At 34.3% G+C, this 26,775-nt stretch overlaps 1 long non-coding RNA gene across 1 annotated transcript; it reads left to right on the top strand.

Annotated features, from left to right (window-relative positions):
• The first annotated feature begins 23,505 nt into the window (after window positions 1-23,505).
• On the top strand, window positions 23,506-26,506 carry LOC136980049 (uncharacterized). The gene is made up of 3 exons (XR_010881488.1): window positions 23,506-23,572; window positions 26,099-26,243; window positions 26,340-26,506. It is a non-coding gene; the product is annotated as an uncharacterized lncRNA (long non-coding RNA).
• Window positions 26,507-26,775: the final 269 nt, after the last annotated feature.

The following is a 26,775-nucleotide window of genomic DNA, read 5'->3' as shown; positions in this document are numbered from 1 at the left end:
ACATAATATAACGGTTAAGGCATAAAAATTAATCTTCTTCAGTTAAAATTTGAAATCGGGAATTCAGGCAATTTTCCCATAGTAATTTCGCATGTTCCATGCAAATAAATCTATATCATTCTTTACAGACGCTTAGTAGCTGCTTAAACGTTTATCTACTGACAACGTAAACATGTTAAAAACCAAGCAAACACAAAAAATACGAATTTTACAGAAAAAATATTACTTACACTTTTGCAACGCGGTGCGCCTGGTAGAGTCTGTGAGGCCCGGCACTTATTCAAACACGCCTCGTTCGCAGGATATCGTGCGATAAATTAAGAATTTCGTGGGGATCGTAAGCGCATGAAGAGAACTGAAACTACTAGTGAAGATCCTTTCTGCTCGTCACGTGATCTTTACAAATGTTTCGTTAGAAGGTCCGTCGGAAAGTCACACCTCCACACTCAATGATTAGTTATATACAATTTATTTACAAATATTTACAAAGATATACACTATGTAATAGCATTACATACACTACAGTATCGAAGCTGTGATGCAGCACGTCGACTTAGCTGGCCTGGGAACACGAGTCACTCTTCCGGAGATGGCTTAACCTCGTGGCCGTCCGTCTCTACAACAACCTTTCTCCAGAGGACTTTCCAAGAGGAGAACACTCTCTCTATCCGCCTCAAAGGTCTGCCTGTTGTTAGAGACCGCCACGTACCAGGTCCCTCGCCCTTTCTCCTCGCTTTTTTGCCACCCTTCCAATTTAAGGGATTCTGGCACTGCCTCCTGCGACCAATCACTTCCTTCCCCTTCTTAGAGCCTTCCAAGACGTCCGCCCTATCTCCCGCCGACGTAGCTCACATTTGCGTCCGTGCTTTATTTATTCTTGTTTTCTCAAGCTGGCCGGCACGTGGCCAACACATTGTCCCTTAAGTGGAGACGCTACACCTTTGATCCTTCCGGCCGTTTATGGCCCCGACCCCAGGTGGGAGCAATTACCTCAGTCGGGCGGTTTCTTTGACACAGGCCACCAAAGGCGACCTTTACACCTCCCACCGACAAGGTTCAAACTGCGCTTCAACAAAAGCCTGTTTGACATAAACAATACTACCGCGACACACAGCAATCTTTACCGTACAAATTATTTTGTTACACTACACTTCCTCCTTTCTTATTACAAGGATCAAGTTACTACAAATAATAAACTATACTAACAATATACAGTATTTAATATTTTACAGAAAAAGATATTTTACACAGTCAATAACATCTTCGGCAAATTGTCCCGTCACATTGCATTCAGAATCGCCTGGTAGATACTGATTACATCTATCCGAAGGACTTAATACCGACATAACTGCCTTGTCTGTACGATCTGGGGGTTCCGGATTGCTCCTGACCTCCAGTCTGGATAGGGCGTCCGCATTTGTGTGATTCTTCCCCTTCCTGTGCTCGATCTCGACGTTATAATTTTGCAATGCCAACGCCCAACGTGCCAACTTTGCACTATGAGGAGTGCTTAACGTTAGATACCTCAGAGGGTTATGGTCGGTTATCACCTTAACTGCATTCCCATATACCCAATAGTGGAATTTCTTTAATGCCCATACTACTGCAAACGCTTCCTTTTCTATCGTGGCCCAACGTAGTTCTGACCCGCGTAGTTTCTGGCTCGCAAAGGCCACGGGTCTCTCCTTATTCTCGGGTGACATCTGAGCTAAACACGCGCCGACCGCGTGCTCCGACGCATCGGTGAATAACACATACGGGCTTTCCGGGTCCGGTGCGTGCAAAAATGGGACCTTCCCTAACCGCTCTTTGATAGCGCAAAAGGCCCGTGTGGCCACAGGGTCCCAATATATGACATTAGGAGATCGGCGGTTCAATAAATTGGTTAATGGTGCCGTCACATTGGCAAAGCCCTCGATGTAGTCACGGTAATAACCGCAGATCCCTAAGAAGCTCCGCATCTGCTTTTTCGTCTTAGGTGCTTCTAATTCAGTGATTGCCTTAACCCTATCCGGATCAGGGTTATGATGACCTGACCCAACAATATGTCCCAAGTATTTGATGTGGGGCTGCGCGAACTGACATTTAGCGACGTTCACCGTAAACCCATTGTCTTGTAACGACTCTAGGACGCTCCTTAAGTGTTCTAAATGTTCGCGCCAACCATTGGAAAAGATGGCAATGTCGTCAATATAGGACATTGCGTAAGCCTTATGGGGAGCTAAAACCTTATCCATAATGCGCTGGAAAGTGGCAGATGCGTTCTTTAGTCCGAACGGCATTACCTCCCAAGCGAATTGTCCCCTGTGTGTCACAAAGGCGGTCATGTGCCGACAGCTTGGGTCGAGAGGTACCTGCCAATACCCTCTACTCAAATCTAATGAAGTTATATAACGAGACTGGGCAATCTGATAGATAAGCTCGGTCGGATGCGCCATGGGATATCTGTCCGCCACGGTGCCCGCGTTTAAATATCTGTAATCTACGCAAAGACGAATTCCCCCCTCTTTCTTCGCAACGCAAACAATCGGATGAGCAAATTCCGAGGAACTACTTTTAATCAATCCGGCTTCGAGTAATTCGTCAATTATCTCGTCCACCTTGGATTTTAAAGCTAGAGGTATTCTATACGGCATTAGGCGCCTCGGTTGCCATCCTTCCTTCAAGGTAATACTATGACATCCAGCAGCCGTCTTCCCCGGCTTAGCATCGAATAGCCCCCGGTAGTCCTTCAGGACGTTCTCTAACTCTATCTTTTCCCTGCGGGTCAGCTGGGTGCACGAATCTAGGCTTGCCTCTCTTCCTTCGGACTGGGGTTCGATCACTCTGGACGTAGTTGGGGCCGTTATAACTTCGCCAAAACTGTCATCCCCTTCAAAAATGACCCCGACCGAGCGTATTCCCCGTACATACCGCTTCAGTTTATCGACATGCACCCATTTCGTCGCCCCGTTCTCCATTTTCACCCTATAGCTCCCATTGCGTACCTTTTCCTCAATGACGCCCGGTCCCTCCCATCTGTCGTCGGTTTTGCGGTTACAAAGCGCCTTTAAAACTAGAACAGAGTCTCCTACCGCAAATTCCTTTCGTCTAGTACGCAGGTTATAGTGGCTCGCGTAGGTCTGTTGTTGTAAGGCTGCGGTTTTATCAGCATAGTTGTGCACCACTTTGATTCTTTCAGTCAATTTATCTAGATACTCCCTGATGTTAGCGTTCAAACTATCAGGCGGACTAGCTTCCCCTGCCCATATATTTCTCAAGACGGATAAGGGACCGGTCGGGGCTCTGCCGTATAACAATTCGAATGGAGATATACCTGTGGTCTCGTTCGGCACTTCCCGGTACGCCCACAGCAAAAAGGGAACTATCCTATCCCAATCCCTATTGTTCTCTGCTATCACGTGCGCTAGCATATTTTTGAAGGTCTTGTTCCATCGCTCAACTGCACCGTTGCTTTGAGGATGCTCGGGAGTTGAAAATCGGATCGATACGCCCATTCGTCTCAGCATCTCACGAGTGAGTTGTGCCGTGAAATTGGTGCCTTGGTCACTACACACTAGATCCGGGAACCCAGTTCGCGAGAACACTTGTAATAATACGTTACATGTTGTCTTTGCCGACAACGAACGAATGCACTCCACCTCTGGCCACCTAGTGCACAAATCTATGAGGCAGAGGGCATATTTGTGTCCCCTAGCCGACGGTGGGTCGATCGGACCGATTACGTCTAAGTTTACTACCTGAAACGCTCTACTCGGCCTAGTGAGGGGACTAATTGGTGTACGGTCATCCTTCCGATAGGGGGCACGCACCTGGCATCTATGGCAAGCCTGGCAATATCTCTTTACATCCGCCGTCATGTTCGGCCAGAAAAATGCCTCTCTAATTCTATTGGCCGTCTTGCGACTGCCCAAGTGTCCTCCCCAGGGGGATTGGTGTGCTAACTTTAGTACCCGCTCCCTACGTCCTAGCGGTAGGACCACTTGTTTCATTCTTCTGCCATACCATTGATCCATGTGATATAGTAGACCACCCTCTATGACGTACCCGTTCTTTCCCTTTCTAGCTAAATCCCAGCTGCCCTTGAGTGTTTCGTCCCTGACCTGCGCCTCGTGGAGTGACCGTTTGCTTTCGTCATTCACGTCCGGGCTCTCGCCACTGTCCTCCCTATCTGTTACGGGGCCCGGATCATCTGCTACAGTGACCTCATTCACGACCGACCGTAGCTGCTCGCTCGTCTCTGCTCGTTTGGCTTCCTCTAGAGAACAATAATCGGCTGCGGAGATTAATGCATCCGTGGTGCCACTAAGCTCGTCAGTTAAGGCACAAGTTATCAAAACAGGGGTGTGATCAACCTCTCTTCTGTCCGGCTGCCTTTTTAAACTAATAGGGATGGTCACCAAGGCCGCAGTTACCTGCTGTCCGAACGCACCGATCAGCCTTATCTTCCCGGCCGCACGGGACATGTAATCCGGTATCAAGGCTTTCCTAATTACGGTTATTTCTGCCCCGGTGTCTACTATCGCCGAAAACTGACGATCCTGACAACTAAGTACGATATTTTTGTTAGCGCTAGCAGGTTGGTTTCCCCTGATCGCGTCCTCGTCGATGTTCACTCTCGCTACTAGCTGGCCGGTAGACTTCGTGCTTTCGTCTACATTAACTACTCGCGTCGCCCTGGGCTTTATCCTTTCCTCTTTATTACGCCTTCGCGGGCAGTTCTTGCTGAAATGTCCCATTAAACCACAAGTGAAGCATTTGATTTTGGCTTCCCTCGCCTCAGATTCCTTGTTGGTCGCGGTCGCATCCGCCGTTTTATTGGTGGTCTTCGCTTCCGCATACCGGTCGTGGTACGGTATCCCTTTACCCCTCTCGAACCTACGCCTGAAATCTCCCTTTCCTACGGCCTCTTCATGCTTGTCGGCGTATCTGGCTATCTCTTCCGGTGGGAGCCAGCCTTTACCTTCTTGCAATAAAACGTAACGCTTAGTGTCGGCATCTAACTTAGTCTTAAGGTGATCCGAGACCACTAATTTTGTTAGCTGCCCAAAAGAATCTACGCCTCTACTATTCAGATAATACCGATACAGATCCTCCATTCTAGCTGCAAATTGGGGCCACGTTTCTTTGCTTCCCTTTTCAGCGGAAGTGAACTCTTTGAGGTACTCAGCGGCAGACAGTCTCAGCTCGTCTAGTAGGAATTGTTTTAAGGTTTGGTAATCCCTGATCTCGTCTGCCGTAAGCCTATTTAACGCCGTTTTACATTTCTCCGATAGCACCGTTAAAACTAGCTGCCCCTGAAGTTCTTCCGGCACATCGTACGTTTGTAACACTACCTCTACGGCCCGAAACCACGATGGTACTTCCGCCTCCTTGTCTGGCATTTTAGGTAAAGCCCATCTAATTTTTCTAGCTAGGCTATCCAAGTTACCTCCCAGCTCAGAGTTATTACTAGTCCTAGATTCATTTCGTAGACGATCTCTCTCTAACTCTATTTCACTCTTCCTAACTTCTATTTCAGCTAGTCTAATTTGTAGGCGTAATTTCTCTACCTCGTCTGACTCACGCCCCTCTACTTTGTTCCGGTTATCCGTAACCTCGACCTCGGAGTCCAAAATTTCCCTTTCTGGCTCCGTATCCATTTCCTGGGATTGACTAAGATCAGCCCGACCTCCCTGATCCTCAGAACATGGCATACCCCTTTTTGACCCTTGAGTCCTTCCGCGTCCCGGCATTCTGAATACAAATAATCAAGAACAACTTACCAATGTTGAGTTCTGTTCCGCCTTGATTTCCGGCTACTCTTCCTTCCGTAAGTATCCAAAGTTCTCAACTATCTCGAATGTGGGCTCAGTACTTTCCTGTCGTCTTGCGAGAATCTCCTGAAGATTTGCAAGAAAATCCTGTCGACTGCGCCAGTGAAGATCCTTTCTGCTCGTCACGTGATCTTTACAAATGTTCCGTTAGAAGGTCCGTCGGAAAGTCACACCTCCACACTCAATGATTAGTTATATACAATTTATTTACAAATATTTACAAAGATATACACTATGTAATAGCATTACATACACTACAGTATCGGAGCTGTGATGCAGCACGTCGACTTAGCTGGCCTGGGAACACGAGTCACTCTTTCGGAGATGGCTTAACCTCGTGGCCGTCCGTCTCTACAACAACCTTTCTCCAGAGGACTTTCCAAGAGGAGAACACTCTCTCTATCCGCCTCAAAGGTCTGCCTGTTGTTAGAGACCGCCACGTACCAGGTCCCTCGCCCTTTCTCCTCGCTTTTTTGCCACCCTTCCAATTTAAGGGATTCTGGCACTGCCTCCTGCGACCAATCACTTCCTTCCCCTTCTTAGAGCCTTCCAAGACGTCCGCCCTATCCCCCGCCGACGTAGCTCACATTTGCGTCCGTGCTTTATTTATTCTTGTTTTCTCAAGCTGGCCGGCACGTGGCCAACACATTGTCCCTTAAGTGGAGACGCTACACCTTTGATTCTTCCGGCCGTTTATGGCCCCGACCCCAGGTGGGAGCAATTACCTCAGTCGGGCGGTTTCTTTGACACAGGCCACCAAAGGCGACCTTTACACTACTAATAACCTTAAGTTGCTAACGCAAATATTAAAATAGTTATGAACTTTTGAAAATGAGTCGGGCCTCTCAGACCCAACCAGGCACCCCGAAAGTTAAACTAGCTGTTCCCCGCGACATCGCCTGCGCGGGTATTGCAAGCAAACACCATTTATATTCAGTATTTCAACAACTATAGTAATTGTTATGTAACACCTACCGCTGAAAATGATAAGAATTGCTGAGAATCAAACGAACTGTTTTCAATTTTATCAATTTTCTCGAACATTTACAATCTTTCTACAATTAAACCAATATGCAATAAAAAATTCTAATTTAAAACGGTTCGAACATTCAGCTAAAAATTCGAAATATATAAAAATATTTATAACAATGTCTGAAATATTATCAATTTCATACACCAAAGTATTCAATGAAGACTAAACGTAATTAAAAACAAATAATTGCATCTAGAATAGTACAGTAGAAGCCATTCTTCAGGTTAAGCCTTAATCCTTTCCCTCTCTCCTAGCGTGAAATTTCCAAAAATATTTTTTTAATTTGCGTTTTCATAATATACCCTAACTAAGTACCAAATTTCACCTCTTTAGGTTTAGCGATTTGCTCAGGGCGATGATGAATCCATCAATCAGTCTGTCAGACAGTCAGGACAAATAATTTTATATATTTAGATTGCTTATCGAACGATTTGGCAGATCACTTCTCTTATTATATTAAAGCTAATTTGATAGTTAGGTATAATGCAATTTTGTCTAAAGGTACATTGTTACGCCGTTATCTCTTACTAATTAGAAATATGTGAAGTTGTAATTTAAATATTCTTAAAAAATTCGTCTACAACCTGGAAGTCCTACTTACCGTGCAGATTACTTGCCAATTACACTATACGTATTGTACAATACTTCGATTATATTGGTTATTGTTTTAAATAGTTTATGCTCTTAGAGACGGTAACCAACATGAATAAACGTTGCATGACCTGTATTAGTGACCAATCACCAAATAAGTTCACATTATATATATTAATAAACTTAAAATCATATTTATAATATAAATTGTTTTTAAGAATTACATATATAAAACATCAAAAAATGGATGTTAATGTGAATAATTAGCTTACTTATATTTTATTTTAGTTGTTATGTTACGAAGATTCTCACGGCTTTGTAACGAGAAGATTCCTTGAGAACAAGAAAAATTTGAATGATTATATTAATTATAGTTATAAATTTTTAGAGTTGAACTTTTTGGGCCATTTTTGGGAGATGACTATGTCTGGGAGAACGCGAGCAACTTATGCACGAATTCGTAATCGCGCCTGTTTGTAGAAACAGTCTCAGCATTTCGAATTTTCTTTTGAGCCGGTTTTCGGTCCCCTGACTACCTATAGGTCTGGTTTGTTTTATGTGCGAATGTTTTGGGAACTAAATACTATGTGCCAAATTGCAACTCCTGACATGTACTTCTTTATACTTCTAAGGTGTGCAGTCGTTGACAGCAACGCGATTTTAGAGACGAGACATAGTCTCGTTAATAATCGCAACAAATAATTTAATTTACATTTTTTTAAAATATTTAATTATCATATGAAAATGCAATAAATAATAGCCAAAGTTCAAATTTATGTAGGTTATATATTAAACTTGTAACTTAATTTTCTTTATTTCAATATAATTACTTTGTATTGAATTGACAATGCGTATGCAAAATAAAATTATAATATATTCGTCATTTAATTTATAACTTTCTAAAAAAAAATTTAAAGTTTCGTTATAATTTTAGCTTTTAATATAGTGGTTGCGTGTGGAAATGTTTTCAATTTATTCTCTGACTGCTCAGAATAATCACGTAAGACTATACTATTGGACAGTAGAAACGAATATGCTATAGTTTTCTGATTCGAAAATCTATATGAACAATAGTTAAATAAATGCAATTCTACGATATAAACAAGTAGTTTTTAGCCACATAACATAAATGGATAAGTTATAAACTTCACACTTGAATTTATAATGTATACTTAAGAAGTTCATATACAGATTGTCACCGTATATTTATTATTATAACTGTAAGTAATCATAATTTTTGTTTACTAAAATAATTTTTAAGTTATCTCTAAGTTCATTTTTAGTACCTACAATACACATTTTATATCTATGAAAAGCACATTAAATGTAAAGTATTTTAATAGTAAGTTATGCAATTAGTTTATAATACAGAATAATATAGGCGTTTATGGCATAAATAGAAATTTGGCACACAAGCGGAGCGAGTCGGCCGATTTCTATGAATGCCATAATCGCTAATATAAAACGAATTGTCGTACGGTATATTGTGGTTATACTACACCTATCACACTATACTTATGGAATTGAAAATCATGTATGAACACAGTGTTAGTGTTATTCGTGCCATAAAGACGTGCCACAAACACATAATGAGTTCCATAAGTGTAGTGTTATAGGTGTAGTCAACCACAAATATATTTGTTTATATATTTTAATATGTAAAGAATAGCGTTAAGAAATTATAAAATTTTATAAGACATTTATATAGATATACAGTAATAATAAAAAATTCTTATATTTTCATGTAAATATGTTATAACTTTTTTCTTTCAAATTATTTTTTCTTCATACATTGTTAAATAGATACAACACATGTTAAATCGTTAATGATACGTATAAGACAAATTAATTAATTGGTATGAATTTTGCAATATAACACAATGTACTGTAAACATTGCATTTGTGCTTATTAAAAATAGTAATTATGCAGAGTGCTTCCTATTAGTAAAAAGTTCGGTTTAGATAAGTTATATATAAGGATAAAAAAGAAATACATAAATTTAAAAATTTTCAATCTGGGAAGTGCGTAGTAAATTTATAAATTGACATTTTTAGAAATAATTTTGCATTTCTTTACGTTTTAGGTAAATTATATAACGGGGAAAACAATTATTGCTGCAATTCTCCAGTAATAAATTCTCTTATCGATTAAATGCATTTTATGTATTAGCAGACTTAAAAGTAAATAAATAAACTTTCATAAGCACGAAATATTTTAACAATAGTAAAATTAAATGAGACTATAGATTTTTCTGTTTTAAATACGTTACTGGATATTGTAGTCAATAATAAATGTTTTTATCGACATAACGTTCAATATTCTATTCCTATTTTACGAATATTCATTACAAATATTTCATTGGCTTTAAAAGCTGATTATTTTTTATACGTGCAAACGGTCGCACACATAAGAGTGATAACGCAAAAAAAACATTGTGAAATGAAAACAATATACATAATTTATAAAAATATCGATGTCATTCAAGCAGATTTATAGTTTGAATTGCTTGGAAAATGAATCTGGAATTGGTTTTGCGATATTCAATCAAAGTATAATTACACTATAGAGAGAACATAAAGAAAACTTCGTTACAAACAAAATTTTACATTTTTTCTGTCTTTAAATACAAATTTAGATGTGATTTTAATTTAAATAATATTCTGTATTTATGAATATAAATGTAAAATGATATTTAATTGAATTTAATTGCGTCGTTGTTAGTAATTGTAACAACTTATTTAGGACCGAATATCATAATCATGATAAGTGTATTTCTTAATTATTTTGTCTACAGTTAACTAATATACTGTATTAAGGAGCAATTTAGTGAACATGTGATAATTTCTGTATGATATTCACTTAGAATGTAACGGAAGTTTAAGAAAATCTATTTTTAAAAAAATAATATTTTGTAAGGCTTGATAACGAAAAGCGAATATTAAAATAGTTCTCGTTGAAATAAAATATATTTAATGATAGTGATAATTAAAATTGATTAAATTTTAATCGTTATCTATATTTGAATTATTTACTTCAATATAAAACCTAATTTTTCTATACTACTGTGAAATCGGGGGGGGTGCCGAATAAGTCGGAACCCCTCTCGATTTTCACCAATGTGTGAGATTCCGGGGAGGTAAGAGTTTGTCGTACCTCTTTTTCCGGCGACTCACGTGTCCAGGATGGCTGTTACGTCGACGGCGCGTTACGCGTTACGCGAGTGGAGGAGGAGGAAAGATGGGGTCGACGATAAGGCGAAGCCGACAGTCAGAAAAAATTGCTCTTGACATCCATTGAGCTTGATGTGTAGCGCCGGGAGGACAGACATTTAGTTTATTCTCCATGTCACTTCTCAAAAATAATACATTTAGCTATAAGTTCTTGGTAATCTCTTCTTGGCATTTCTTTTCTCATTTCATCTTTATAAATGCTCAACAGTTTTTGAAGTTGTTACTCACTGAAAATCTCCTCCGCATATTCTCCTCCAGTTTGAAAATTAGTAGTATTTACATTTTTTTAACTTTTTCTTATTTGTGTGAAGAGAGGTATGTCAGGAATATTTGTTACCTCACATATTTTGCTTTCAAATACACATCGTAGAAGTAATTTTTAGATGTGATGAAGACAGGAGTAAAACACTAACTCAGTCCAATTTTTTTGTATAATAAGGGTGCATGCACCATAGAAGTGGCCGGTGTTTGAGGCAATTGTTTCACTATAAAGAATTTTTACATTATTTTCCAAAGTCTAACTTGTTATTGCATTCCCGGCGGCTTGTGCTACAAGAATCTTTTTCTAATTTTGGAACACCGATGGTTGCTTTCTGTCTCTAAATATCAGGATAATAGGGAGTCTTTTTTCTTTTGGTTCTCTAACATTCAATGCAAATAACAGTTTACTATCCCAGTAAACACCATAATTGCAGAGATATCATTATTAAATGCAGCTTTAATGGCTTCAGTTAGTTCTTTTCTTTTCTTTAGTTTGATTCCATAAATGGAAAATCTCACAATAGGAAGTTCTTCAGTCCTGTGACCAAGTGCTTCTCCTGTTGCCTGAAGGATACAAACAAAGTCAATTACATTCAATTGACATTTGTCTAAAGCAGCCACTAATTTGTCAGTAATGAATTATTGGTGCATCGTCTTGCAGTATTGCTGCCTTGATGTATCATCCAGAAACTGCAAATAAGACTCACCATCGTCGCATTGATCCAAAATTGTTTCGTCTTCATTTTCAGATAATGAAAGAGGAAATACAGCTGAAGAGCTGGATACTATTGATTGCTTACTTTGTCTTTTCTTTCTTTAAACTTCCTTTTTCTTGACCGTTCTTTTCGTCTGAAAGTTCTTTGTCCATTCCTGCAAGACAGCCTATTTTTTTTCTGTTCTTTTCTGTTGCAACAAAAAAATTTTATCCTCACCTAATTTAATGGTTTGTAGATCATTTTTTGTGCGGTATCATGTGCGATATCAAATAAGTTTTTCAGATTTCTTTGAAATTTCTCTTCACAGCGCTTAAAAATATCCCTTGAGACTTTCTTTTATTATTTCATAATTTTCTTCATTCTAAATGCAAACTTGTGAGTTTTTACACAGTTTTAAAGGGATCTTATCCAAATTTTCGCTATTTTACAATAGTACAGTACATATCATGCAGTATATTTATCGATCACCAAAAACTGAAATATGAACATGTTTTTGAGTGGCAAAAATAGGCAGGCAGACGTTCAAAAATTTAGAAATTCGAAAATAAGGGACACCCTAATATATATATTATATGGCATATTTATTAATACCGCTGTTTAGAAGTGTATAATATTTTTTAGTTAATTATATATTTTTATATCCTGATGCAACATTCAACTTATCCTCAGCATCCATACAAGATTCGATATTTATAGAATTTCAAATGATTAGTTAATATGGAACGGATGTATAATGTTGTTATACCTTCCGGTTAATGGATGCTGTAGATTAGGAACGCATACAAATGTGATGTCTTTAGTTTCTATTTTAAAAACCTATAATGCTGTGAGTTTCAGATGGAAAAACATGTCCCTTTTCAGGTTGCAAAGTACATAAAACAAAAAAATTAAAATAACATATTATATTAATATGTAGTAAGAAATTGATAAATTTATATGAAGGTGTGAAGAGAGATGACGTGGAGAATTAGCAATAAAAGCCGTAGTCGCGGGGTAGGATAAGGTATATGTTGCATGATTGTAAATAAACAGGTTTGGGTGATAATTTTTATGTGCATAATCGATAAAAGTGTGAAGTGTTTCATTGTGATAAAGGTTTGATATTTATATTGTACCTGATACTTTAATTTTTATACTTTTGTATATTGTTTTGATATTTTGTAGCCTGAAGAGATGCATTTTCCCATCCGAAATGCATAAGATTAAAGGTTTTAAAGTTGAGTTAATAGTCATAATTCCATTTCTAAAATCAGATATAGAAGACACTTGATATTCATACAGGCTATTAGTCTCTACGACATACATTAGCCGGAATATATAAGAATTGGTATTGTTAATTGTTAAATTTTTTATATACTATGTGTTCATCTGTTATAAATCTACCTACTCCAAATGGCGGCAAGTTGGAAACAACCATAAATAATTTATAACCAGTTGGAATTCAGTCAGTAAAGATGTCACTGGATATTTTTAAACAAAATTCATTCCTACTCTCAAAAAGACTTACCATATACAGTGGTTCCTCGTATAACGTACTTAATCTGTTCCAGGTGCACGTCCGTTAAGTGAAACGTCCGTTATACGAAACGCATTTTTCCACAGTAATACATGTTAAAACATCTAATTCGTTCCGCAGCATAAAATAACGGTACTGTATCATTCAAAAATAAACATGGGGTGCGTTCTTTTATTCTTCCGCGTAACTCTGCGCGAGCGAAATCAGTTTAAAAATTCCTGCGGAACGCGTTACTAAATTCCGGTGGTAGTGCACGCCGTCGAACGGCAAAAACGGCCGCTTGTAGCAGTAGTTTACGGTGGAAAGCAACATGGCGTTTTCCCTGGCTCAGATAGTTTCGATTCCGAGTCCATTATGTTTTATGAATGAGAATTTAGAAATTTTGAAAGCGCGAGTTAGCGCACGCTGTGATGTAAGTGTCTTTACGAATTTTTTTCGAGGCTATTTTATATGCTCTTTCAACAAATAATCCATTTCATGGTTAAATTTTACAATTGGGACCCTTCTTTTGCCTTTTAAAGCTCATAGTTTAGAATTATAGATTCCTCCATCACGATACTATCGATAGTATGGGCGCTGCCATCTTTCTTTTTTTCACCGTCGTTCCTAAATGCCTACAAACAGCAGCGCACTCTCGTTGTAGCGAAAACGCAGAGCGACCGCTATTAAAGAACGCACCCATGGAGCAGTCACCAATTATGCCGGAAAGTCCACAGTTCACAGCCAGTCCGTTGCTCGAGTCACGTAACGGCCAAACAAAAAGTCCGTTGTTCGCAGCGTCCGTTATTCGAGGCGTACGTTATACAAGGTACCACTGTATAATTAATTAGCCTCTTTAAAAACTCTCATGTGTTCAATTTAGCTATCATGAGATCTTATATATCGAACAGAATGATGAATTGAAAATATTATCTAAAAATATTATCTACAGTTGTATTATTCTTCCTCTTCCTTCAGTCTTACTTTAAAATATATATATATTAAAAATCCTCAATCATTCGAGTAATTTAGAATTCTGTACTATTTAAATGACGATTACCTTTCACGATGAGATCATCTAGTTATCGATTATCAAAGATATTGTTATCACAGAAATATGTAGTCCATATATATAAAACTTGAGATGAATTTACTCCAGCAATCGCAATTCTTGTTAATATGATCGAATATTTTGATCATATTTTGCATGATGGTGATCGATTATCTTTGAGAGTTAGATTACAAAATTATCCACGTACTATAGGTTTTTTAGTATATAATATGAAAGTTAACGTTATAATGAGGAAAGTTGTTTACCAATTGTCTGATAGGTAAAAATTTCCGAAATAATGCTTTAAATTTACAAAGTAAACAGATATATTTCGCCCTACATTAACTTGTTCAACCTATCGGGCGATAATGTTTATACTCAATCTTCGTTTACACTTTTGAAAATATATATGATTTATTAGAACAGAATACGACTAATGTTAAACGATTTATTAGAAATATTTAATTTTGTCTCTTTTCTAATTTTTAAATTAATTGTTAACTTGAACTCTATAACTAATAAACATTTAGAAGTAATGTCAATAATACGAGAAACACAACCGTTAAAATAATAATAGTAGAAAAATATTTGTGGTTAAATGGAGTGTGTTTAAATAGAGTTCACCACACGTTTTCTCAGAATAATAACCAAAAATTATTTGTGAAGAGTGGCGAAGGGTCCATTGCAAAATCAAAACTAAATTTAATATATGTTTATTCCATCTAGCTGGCAAATTTCTGTATTTATTAAGATAAATCTTAATGTGTTTTGATAAATTATCACTAGGAAACTGCAAGATCACTTACTACAAGTGAATAATACAACATTTGTATTTGTCACTTGAACTTGTTGAAGGTGTTGAAAGTCTTGAAGAGAGATATAATTAACGATAAAAGCTGAATTAATTGTATACACACGGCGCTATCGTAACGGATTCATGATAGAGAGAACACAAACGTTGACGATATATTCAATTTATGCTAATTATTTGTATAATTTAATTAAATAGTGTAGAAAACTATGGTAGTAGTTTCATAACTATTAAAAGTCACTTTAGAATTATTTATAAATCTTAATCAGAATTTTTATATTTCAGAGAGAAATGAAGAACTCTTTACGAAATGTTACTCTTCGCGTTGCGACATATCAGGTAAAACAGATTTGAACAAGTTAAAATTTTATGGATTTAAAATCAATTTTAAATTCTGTTTTTGATAATTATGACAACAATATACAGTTATTGACCTCAGGTTATTTTTTTAGAAGTTTAGAATGCTGTCTACATTTTTTTCCATAATGTATTATATACATGAAATTTTTTAGATTAAATTAAAAAGTTCCTGATTTGATCATTCTATAAATTATATGTATTATAATTAATTAAATTTTAAAATTATATAAAATTTATTCAATGAGATAGCAGACTATAACTATAATACTGAAACTTTCATTCAAATTATTGAAAATATTCCTGATCGATTGATTATAAATACGGGCAAACGGACGTCATATTCGTTTTGATCCACTATATCTGCGAAAAACCACAATGTGCATATTTCGTGCTGTAAGTACTCGTGATTCCGCTCTCACGGCACAAAAAATATAATATTGCTCCCACGTATTTTGTTTTAGAGCATGATGCTGTATGAAGCACCTCGGATAGAATCGCTTTGTCCCAAGACAGGGCAGACAGACAGCAAATTTCTTGCATGCTTTTCCCAATATTTGCAAGAACGTGTATGAAATTTTTTCTAATACACTTTATTAATTGTATTTCTAAGAAGGAATAATATTTCTTACTAAAAATAAATATATAGATTACTCTGAGACGTCAACTAGACTATACAGACAGTAAAGAAAGAGTTGTACGAAATGAGCTGCAGCTTAGAATTTTCACAGTCAATTCGGGTCTCAAATTTGGAATCCACTGTTGCAGTTTAACTCATACTTTAGCTCAACTCGATGTAAATTTCTTTACTTAACGTTTACAAGATCTATTGCTCGCAACAACATTTCATTTTAATTGAACATTATTGTTGACATCTTTACCTATGTTAAACAAAGTGCAAATGTTTATTTTTTGTTTAAATAATAAAACAGTGACAAAAGTAACCACTTTAGAGTAACGATCGCATTAATTTACAAAAATATGAGTAGTAGCTGCCTTGTAATAGCAAATGCTCTCTAATGGAGCAAATGGAACTGAAAAATTAATACACAACGCACTGTTTATTGGAATAAATACAATGCAATTTAATTTTAGAAATGGAACTTTCTGCAACACATTCAAGCTCTACTTTCAAATCCGGTTAAAATTCATAGCTTAACTTGCCGCTCCTCAGTAATGACCTCAGATCAGCTTGATATTTTCACATTTATGAGCTGAGTTGCGTTTTTAGAATCTCTAAATAGGTGTGCAGGAGTAAAATGAAATATCACTTTCCTAAATGCAGTCATTGTGCAGTTACTTCGGTATTTTGTGCAGCGCACTGATGACTTAGTTACGATTAACCTGCAAACACCGTATTCATTTTTGTTTTTCATCCCCCATAGTTTCCTCGGAGATGCAGTTATGCAAGATATACTGACCATTAGATTATCCATATAAAAAGAGCAGTTCTTAAACTTTTTTTTAAAGCGACAATGAAGTCGGAATACGTAAAAACGTGCCACCTTTAGAAAACGTTTTCATGCAGAGCGGCGGAGACGTAGGAAGAGGCATTATTTTGCCTCGTCCTACGTCTCAACAGCATTCCTAAACGAAAAAAAGCAGAAAAGTCTCCCTGAAGGATAATTTAGGAAGACATTTTAGAAAGAGCAATAACTTTGATATTGGCACCAATGTGTTTGCAACTTCAACTGCAGGAGAGCAACTGGTTGCTCTCCTGCATTGAAGTCCCTTGCTTAGTATCAATAAAAAAATTTAGTTTATTTAATTTACTGTATTTCTTTACATCGTAGATGCAAGAAGACTGCAGTCACCGTTTGCTCTCAGAGTAGCACATCTAGTGTATTGTTCCTACAATAAATACCTAGATCAGTACCAGTGTCAACTGATGTTTACGGCAGAACCGATCATTGACACTGCATTTTATCTGTATTTTTCACTTTGCACTATACTTTGTCGCCAATGTCGATGCGTGGTGATAAGTGCCTCTAAAGTGCGTTCAGAATTCTATTTTATGCAGTTCAACTAAGTTCTCATCCCGTAAATATAATAACAGTAGAATAGCCTACAACAGCTGACAGACTTTTCTATACCTGCATAGAAATGCTATTTCTTTCATCGGCACATTTCTAGACTACGTTTTACTCCTACAGCCGTGATATCTCTGTACTCTTGCGTACTATTTGGTGTATTTCTTATAGTAAAAATGCAAAAAATTCTCAGCAGAAGTCCGTTTTCTCGCTAGTAATTTTTTGTACGCAAAATTTTATCAACCGTAATCGAAACAATTTTAATTAGCCGATAAACAAAAGTTTTCAGCTATTGTACTTTGATAACTTCTTCGAGCTTTCATTTCAATAAAATGAAAATAATTCGGGAAAATTAATTTTCGTTGTCTGTATTTTATTTAGCTTATAGTTTTAATATTTAAAAATGTTTTATTCTTGTTATATAACTTTCTTATCACAATGAGAAATCCTGTAGTGTTTTTTTTAATCTCTCTCAGAACTTAGCTTTTACATCATATGCAACTCTATTTGATGACTTTTTAGGATTCCAGTTTCATGCAATTTGTACGAACGCCTTTGTTCAAAGTAGAAGACTGTCTGTACATTATATTTTGTTTACATGAGATATTCGTCTTTTATTCGTTTATTAATATATACATATATATTTAACACCCTTTTTCGTAATTATTTCTTATATTAGAATATTTAGTATACAGTAGGTTACTAGTAATGCAAAGTCAGATTTAATAATATTGTAAAGATAAAATTGAATGTTTTTAGTAATCATGTGGAAGAACATAAGCACAAAGCTTGAATGAGAGATTTATTCTTCCTGTTAATTAAACATGTTTCCCTGAAAGAAGTATAAACGTACGATCTCTTTGATTGAAAGCGGTGGTGTCCATTTAAGGACTTCACGTACTGTTGACTAAATCCTATTGGATACCAAGTTTATCAGATATTTTAATAAATAGAGGAAAAGTTTAAATGAAGCGCAACGTAGTACACCGTAAATGAAAGGAAACGAGAGACTTTCTTCTGATTACTTGTTATATCAATCGAAAAAACTGCGATGGACCATCGAAAACGAATCTGTTTAATATATTTCTAATGTTTGTCAAAATTATATTTTTGTACTTAATAAAAGCATCAACAATAAACTCTTACATTACTAAAGACAGATAACTGAAAAGATATCTTTTCACGGATTTAAACGTCAGTCTTGAGTGAAACAACGACTTTATTGATGTTGTAGATAATATTGAGTAGGAAATCCTACCGGTGAACGACGTTTTATGCCTTACTGCTTTTGAACAATTATCTTTATAGTTTTGTTGGTCGTTGTATAAATTCTGTATTTAATATAAAGTTTGTTTGGCACGTTTAGTCTTATTCTGGAATAAGCATTGTTTATTTTTCGATTTCTTTATATGCTTTAACCAAAAAATTACAGTCGTCTGAAGTTTGTCTATAATTTGCAACATTCTGTTAATATAAAAATTTTATAGTTATTGCTTTGTTAAATTACTATATTTTTCTGTGAATAGTCAGGCTGTTAACAACACAATTAACGCTAAGTTTTTGAAAAAGTGAATAAACAGAGAAGAATTGAATAATGAAGCATATTTTTACACCTGTTATACACTTTGTTTCCGCGTTGTATGCAAGTTTTATTGCAACGTTCCATTGCAAAGTTCTCAACTTTCTTCTATTCTCTCTATAAGATTTCGTTGTATAACTTGTGATTAGTATTTGAAACAGATTTTAGTAAAATTTGTTTGTTATCGCCACTTTTATACATATCCATTTTCAAAATATTACTCTTGAAATTTGTTCTGCAAAATCATTCATTTTCTTTATTATATTAAGGACATATCCATATTATATTACTAGAAATATTTTTGTGAAACACTTTATAAATTAATGTTTTAGTAAAGGTTGTGAACATAACATTTCCAAGTTTTTATTATAAGTTCAATTTATAATTCGGTTTTGATAAACTTTCAGATAGAACATGTTATGAAGTACGAAAATATTAATGGTACTCCTGAAATTATCAAGAACGGAGGATATTTGTCAGATGTTTTCTTAATTCTACAGGAATATCTTGGGTTCAAGTAAATTATTCAAAGTTTTTTTATACGTTTAAGTAATATTGTATTAACTAATAACACATTAGTAATCAATTACTATAAGGTAGTATAAAACATTATTTATTAATTACTGTGTTGTAATTTCAATATTATACACATATCTAAAAATTCTTTTTATAATTTGTTTTCAAACGCTTAAGTAGCAGAATTGGTCAGCAAATCTCTATTCGAAATGCTCTCTTAAGTAATAAATGTCAGCAACATTCGTGAGAAAAAAATGAAAGCTCCTCCCGTTACTACATAGAGTGGCTGTGACCTTAGATGCAGCGCTCTTGATAGCAACGACAACTACTATCGACTGTCATTTTACTTTAAGTCAAAACATTAAATTCTGTACCACGTGTTAAGCAGGATTTCCACTTTAGAACCTATTTTTCTCATTTAAATCTAGATTGTTTTGTTTGCCCCTAGATTTGAGATTTAGGCAATTTGATAAGTGACATAAATTTAAATTGTTTCATCTCGAATTTATCTATTTTCTAAATTTTATTTAACTATTATAAAGAAGGTAAGGTCAGAGGTTAAACTGGTAAGTATAATACTTAATTAACCTTCAATGTACCAATATATTTATTATTTAAGTACGAGACAGGTCTTGAAGGGCTTTACTCTCAGCTATATGATTATTTATAGTGTACTCTGGTCAATCTGATCTGTATCATACTCAGTATACGTTGTTGAACTTTTTTCGGACAGTACGTTTTTATTTTGCAGAATATAAGCAGTGTTCTTTATTTTTATTATAATTATAGTTTGTTCGCGAAGATTTTGGTTTTAACTTATAAAAACATTTACAATGAAAAACTGCAATTTGACCTTTGTCATGTTATGAACTACATTGTTGAAGTTAAGCTTTTGTTCGTTGTGTGATTTAAAGAAATGTCTAGAACTGATTTCGTTAAATATCTTACAGGTAGGAATTATTAACATTTCTTGCTTAAAAAAGTATTTCCGTATTTTAAACCTAGCAGCTTGTGAAAAACGAGTTACGAAACATTTCTGGCTGTTGTAAGATTTTATTTCAAAAATAACTTTTCACATTTGATATTTGATTATTATCGATTTTCAAAAGGCTTAATTTTGAGGGTAGTAATGAGTTTTATATTAAAGAAATTGTAAATATTAACGAATAACATCTTCATTAAGCCCAACCATTCTCGAGATATGACACGACACCCCTTTTACCTCTAACCGATAAAATTTAATAGCATCAGTAGCATTGCTCATAAGACCATGCCAAATTTTGTCTTACACACGCTAACACACACATACATGAAATATTTTTTCCCTTTTCGTTTTGAGACCTCCCTTCTCAAAATGTGGAGATTTGTAAAAACTCAGATTTGACACGATTTCAATATTTTCTCTTCTTACGTATATATAACAGCCGGAAAAGTAAAATTAAGAGTGTTTAGAAATGTATTTAACTTATTGCTACAGAATATTTTGTCTTGTTAAGAAACGTTTAAATACAGAGTTAAAGAAAGAAATGTCTTGTTATTTACTTTCGAAATAAAAAAAGAACTATGTAGGATATTTCGACCAGTACCATCATTCTTTTCGTTTGCACACTTGTAATAAATATATTGTAGTTTGTTAAGTACGAAGAAATGATGTCTCAGGAAGACAGTACGTTGACGGAGTTAAAGTTATGATGGCACCACTCACACGAGCGACATAGACGTGATCCACTGCGAAGGGTCTTCACAATTGCATATAGAACTATAAATAAACTTATTTATGCTAGTATCAACTAAACTAAACTAACTCAGTTATAGTTCACAACAAAAATGTTCGCAAAATGTACAGTACAATATGGAAATAATATAGTATTTACAGTGTTGGAGTGCTTTAATGTTAATTAAATGAAAATGTTGGAAGCGTTTTAAATGAAGTTTACGTTCACTCATCAAAAGCCGACGCAGAATTTCAATGGAGGATAGAAGGAATTTTACCTGACAACTTGTAAGTGATGGTGACAATATTTTTCAGCAAATGAAACAGGTACGGACAAAAACAGGGTTACAGCTCAATATTACGTTATACAGTCATGATTCACTGATGTCATTATTCAAGTTACAAAACACGATATTCAATCGGCTAAACAACCGTTCACGTTAATTATGTGGAAAGAAGGGCAAGAGAGGACTTCAAAATCATAAATTAAATCTTATCAAAACGTTTATTTGCCTTCTGTGCTAAAAAGTAGTTGTGCTAAACTTTTAATCCGAAACTGTTTCTCTTACATCATATATTCTCTTATACCATTCTAAAGAAAAAGATTGATGTGAAGCGGATAAACGATTAAAAAATTAGTAAAGAAGTCGATTAGATAAAGCATTTATGTAGTTACATTTATTCAAATAGTATCCTCTTTCTGTTGAAAAATGTTCTTTTAAGTTAAGATAAAGCATGTTGTTCTAACGTAATGAAGTATCATTACAGATTGCGAGAATATCACACTTTTGTTGAATGCACAATTTCGTCAGCAATATATTCTACGTTTGGAATATGTTTTATGGTTTTATTCACTTGATCTCATTTTTTGGATTAATTTTTAGGGGACATGTTAAAAAAAATATATTAGTAGCATCTTCAACAACTAAACAAGTAATAAAAAAAAATTAAACTCAATTCCTACTTAGGTCAACAAAGAACAATTTTATTTTAGTTACATTTTATTAAATAATTACAATTAATATAAATATGTATATACATATGACAGAATCACAATATTAAGTGGCAAAATAGAAAGCGAATTTCCTTGCAATTTTTCATTTTCCTTTCTATATATGGTGTTCGACTATTATTTTTGTTTCTCACATACACACTTTCCATCTCTCTCACTAATTTATTCACATGTTTCATTTCTCATTTTGTTCCTTCCTTGACTCAGACTAAAACCCAGAAATTGTTTTCTCCCATATAAAACTAAAATTAATAAATTAAATTTAATTAATGAATTAATATTTGAAAAAACTGTATTACCATCAACTGTCATCCACTACAAGTTTTAAAAAATGTATTTCAACGTGAGTGAATGAATAAAAAGTATTTTATTAACGATTAAAAATTTGAACAAGATATATGTAGGGAGAGTGTGAAATAATAGTAGGAATTAAAAAAAGAAATTGAAGATAGAATAAAAAGCACCTGCGATCAGTCTACAAATCTTTTAGCAGATATTCGAGGAATTTTTTATAATGAAAGAAAATAAATATATGAATGTAACTGGGTTGCGATATAAACAAAAATCACACATAAATTTTATTTTTCAAATTGATTTATATATTTTTTGGCTACTTTAGAAAATATTAACATTTAAAATCAAAATATCTATTCATTTTTTATTACGGAAATTATTCACAAAAATTCATAAAATTTTTTCGCAGACCGATAGAATCTTTCTCGAATGTTACTGACATGAACACTTGTGAAGATACTTGAAAGGTGTTCCTTAATAAATCTCGAGTCTATTTCGATTTCTGAACTCATTAGTACTTTACAATAATTTCTTACCAAAAATGGGTCGTCGATGTTAAATTATGCACAATTGGCTGCATTAAATAACGATTTTTAAGAAATTAATAACAGGTATTTTATTATGTACTCTTATTCTCGAAATGTTACAAATGTATACTCGGCGAAGAGTGATAATATACACATAAAACAACTATTATTTATAAATTGAATAATTTTATGTTTCGAATACTAATAATTGTATTTTAAATGTTAGCTTGGAGATAAGTGAACACAGCTATGGAGGACTTTATTTACGTAGGCTTAATAAATGGATAGGCCGCATTGGATTTATTCAAAGAAATGTATTTTGTATTTATAATTAACATTGATTTAAATGTTTATAATATTTTATACAATAACATAATTTTAGGAATCGGATCTAGCATTACCATTAGCAATTACATACGATAAACTGGAAGCAATAGATTACAGCGATGTTATAGATGTTTCGAGAGTAAGATTTTTTACATCTAAACCCAACGAATTATCTAAAATGTTGGCCATAATATTTCCTTTTGGCCTAATGGTAAGTAGTATCTTATTTCTATTTTAAAAATACTTATAATTTTATGTGTATATACTAAACTGATATGCTTCATTCAAAACTACTACTGAATTACTTTTTAAAAATTTTTGTATAACCTGTTTTTATCTGACTTCTAATGCAACATCTATTATAGTAAAATAGTCTTATTGTTCAAGAAAAAGCTTAAAGCACGGAAATTTAATGCAGAAATTTCAATATATATACGAACTGAGTCTTACGCACACTCATTTTTTCCAAAACTCGTCTTATTCATTTATACAACGAAAACGCAGATGCGAATCATATGAGATAGAAGATAAACCATTATATATTTTTGTTTTGCGTAAAAACATTTGCTGTTTCGTCGTTGACTGCCAAAAACCCCTAATGGACAAAAATCGCATTTTACAGGAAATAATTTAGAACAGCAAACTTTACTTGTCGCATGTTTTCAAGATTTTTGCAGGGAATGAAAACGCTAAGGGCCTGTACAGCTATGGCATAAAAGTTATTTCGTCAGTAGTAGCGATTACGAGGTTTTTGTTTTTAAACTTCATGTGATATTGCTCTTAATTATTTCATGTTTATCAGATTAAATTACAGTCATTAAAGCCGCATTTAAAAGAGTATACAGCTGACCCTTGATAATCCGATGCTTTTGTAATCCGACATGCTGAGTAGTCCGACGCACCTCCTGTCAAGGTCATCGTAGTCCCCGTCCCCTTACGTGTCTGCTTGCACAGAAGGATGTCGCGGCATGAATTTCTCCACACAATTCTTACACGATGATACACATTTCTTGTGTTTTCCATGAGCAGTTCTGTACGTACTGTATTATTTATGCCTATTTATACTGTATGTACAACATTTATTGGCTTCCATATTTCTTTTAATAGACATGTTTTAGTTAACCGAAATGGGTGTTTCATTTCCATATTAACCTAAGCAGCATTTTACTCATAAAATGTAGGAATATTGTATGCTACTGCTAGCAAAACAATGCCAAATATGTAATCACCTTTGGTAATCCGACACACCTTTTGGTTCCATACTTGTCGGATTATCAAGAATCAGCTGTACAATAAATATAAAAGGAAAGATAGCTCCAACTTGACATTGGAAACCAGCCAGCCAGGGTCTGTCTAAATGCCGAAAATTTCGTTACACCAAATGTCTACTGAAAACTCATTTTGGAGAATGTTTGGAAACATTGCATTCATTACAATTCTACCGAGTTTTGTTTTCATGCTAAGCTGCAGCTATAGAAGAAAAAAAATGAAGAATGTTGCGACGGCTAGCATGAATTGTCCGATATTGTGTGACGTGTTTTGGTATGAATTATGATTCCTCTAAATAAAAACTTTTAATTCGCATTTGTTGTTTGTTGAATCATAAACATTACTTTCGTTCCTAAAGTCGAAAAATCCAAACTGACTTTTAAACACATGCCTTATTCATCTTATAAATTTTGACATCTTCCAACATTTTTTAAAATTATAATTTTACTAACTGACAGCTCACATTACGTACTGTATATTATCATGTTGGGGTTTTGTCAAATTAAGTTTTAAGATTTAATTTAATACTAAAAGTTATGAGAAATCTTACTTTCGAATGATCCTCAACATCTAGGTTTTGGAACAAATATTATATATTATTAAAATTCCAATAGTGAAAACTATAAAACTAGAACCTGTGTTAAACAAGAGAACATTTCTAAAATTTAAATAATTGTCGAAATTCAATAAAGAATTATTGTTTGTTGAATTTGGACAATTATTTAAAGTTTAGAAATGTTATCTTGTTGTCTGTCACTGATGTTTTCCAAATGAGTATCTTTTCTTTACTCAAACAAAACATTCGTACGAAATAATTTGATTGTGTAATGAAAAGATGCGAGGTTATTTGAAACAAAATATATCTGTGTATCTATTGTAAACGAAAGTACAGTACATGTCATGTATTTGATTTTTTGTCTTTTTTTGGTTCGTTTAATTTAAATTTCGTCTGAGCAGGTGTGAAAGCGTGAACAATTTTCATCGTAACTTATTTCCAAAAATTTAAACTATATATAAATGTTGAGTTTTTTTTATAAAACATGGAGGGTGAAATTAATCACTATTTTTAACACTTTTTACAAAGATTTAACGTAATATATATACGTAATATAATACGTGTACCGAACAATACACTGCATATAAATATAATTCGTTTAATTTTATAAAGACGAAAATTAGTCTTTACCAATATTGCCAGTAATCAGTCATTATAATCACATTTGTGTTTTAAGAATCTTTCTCGAATTTTTATATTATAGATAATTTTATTATTTGCAACAAAATACAGGTATTTAATATATATTTCACAATTAATATAAATTATCAAAAATTGTAATGTAAAATTTCTAGTATTTTATTTCTATTAGTAGTATCTCTACTACTTTTTATTTTCATTTTTTAATTTTAAAGAAATATTTTTTACATTACATTAATTAGTAATACGAAAATATTATTTTTTTACACAAAGATATGGATAGCCCTAGTGATCACATTTATTCTTACTGGATTATGTTTCTACTTGATCTTAAATTGGAATTCAAGGAGACACAAAACAAAACACGTTAAACTATATGATATATTCTTGGCGCTTTTCGGATCATTTTCGAATCAAGGTAAGCAGCAAATTCGTATTATGTATATTCAATGATTTCTAACAAATACTTGTATTTATATTACGATAGAAAATAATTTACCTTTGTTTTTTGTAGGCAGCTCGTTATTTCAAGTTAACGGATACTGCAGAATAATGGTTTTCGGTTGGTTAATATCAATGTTTATTGTAGTATCCAGTTATAGTGGCGCTCTCATGTCCTTTCTTACTTTTGCCGGTTATGAATATGTGCCTGAAACGTTTCCTGAATTGATAAAAGAAATGAAAAATGGACATTATACAGCGTCTTTTGTATATAATATGGATCTAGTTCAACATTTAAAGGTAAGATTTAACATATTACAACTCGTTTTTAGAAGTTTAAAAACTTCGTAATTAAAAGTATAGTATTGATATGTACAGTACATACGAAATACTATTTACACATACAGAAATCTAACTTTCCATTTATTTCCATGATTTATCGAATAAATAAATTAAAAAATTCATCAAAAATTTCAATTCGGAACATTTATTTTAATCACAAAAATATT

Source organism: Centruroides vittatus, unplaced genomic scaffold (genome assembly GCF_030686945.1).
Source record: "Centruroides vittatus isolate TY-2023 unplaced genomic scaffold, ASM3068694v2 contig_660, whole genome shotgun sequence".
Taxonomy (NCBI): Eukaryota; Metazoa; Arthropoda; class Arachnida; order Scorpiones; family Buthidae; genus Centruroides; species Centruroides vittatus.
The sequence above is the reverse complement of the archived record's forward strand: the minus strand, read 5'-3'. Positions and strand labels throughout refer to the sequence as shown.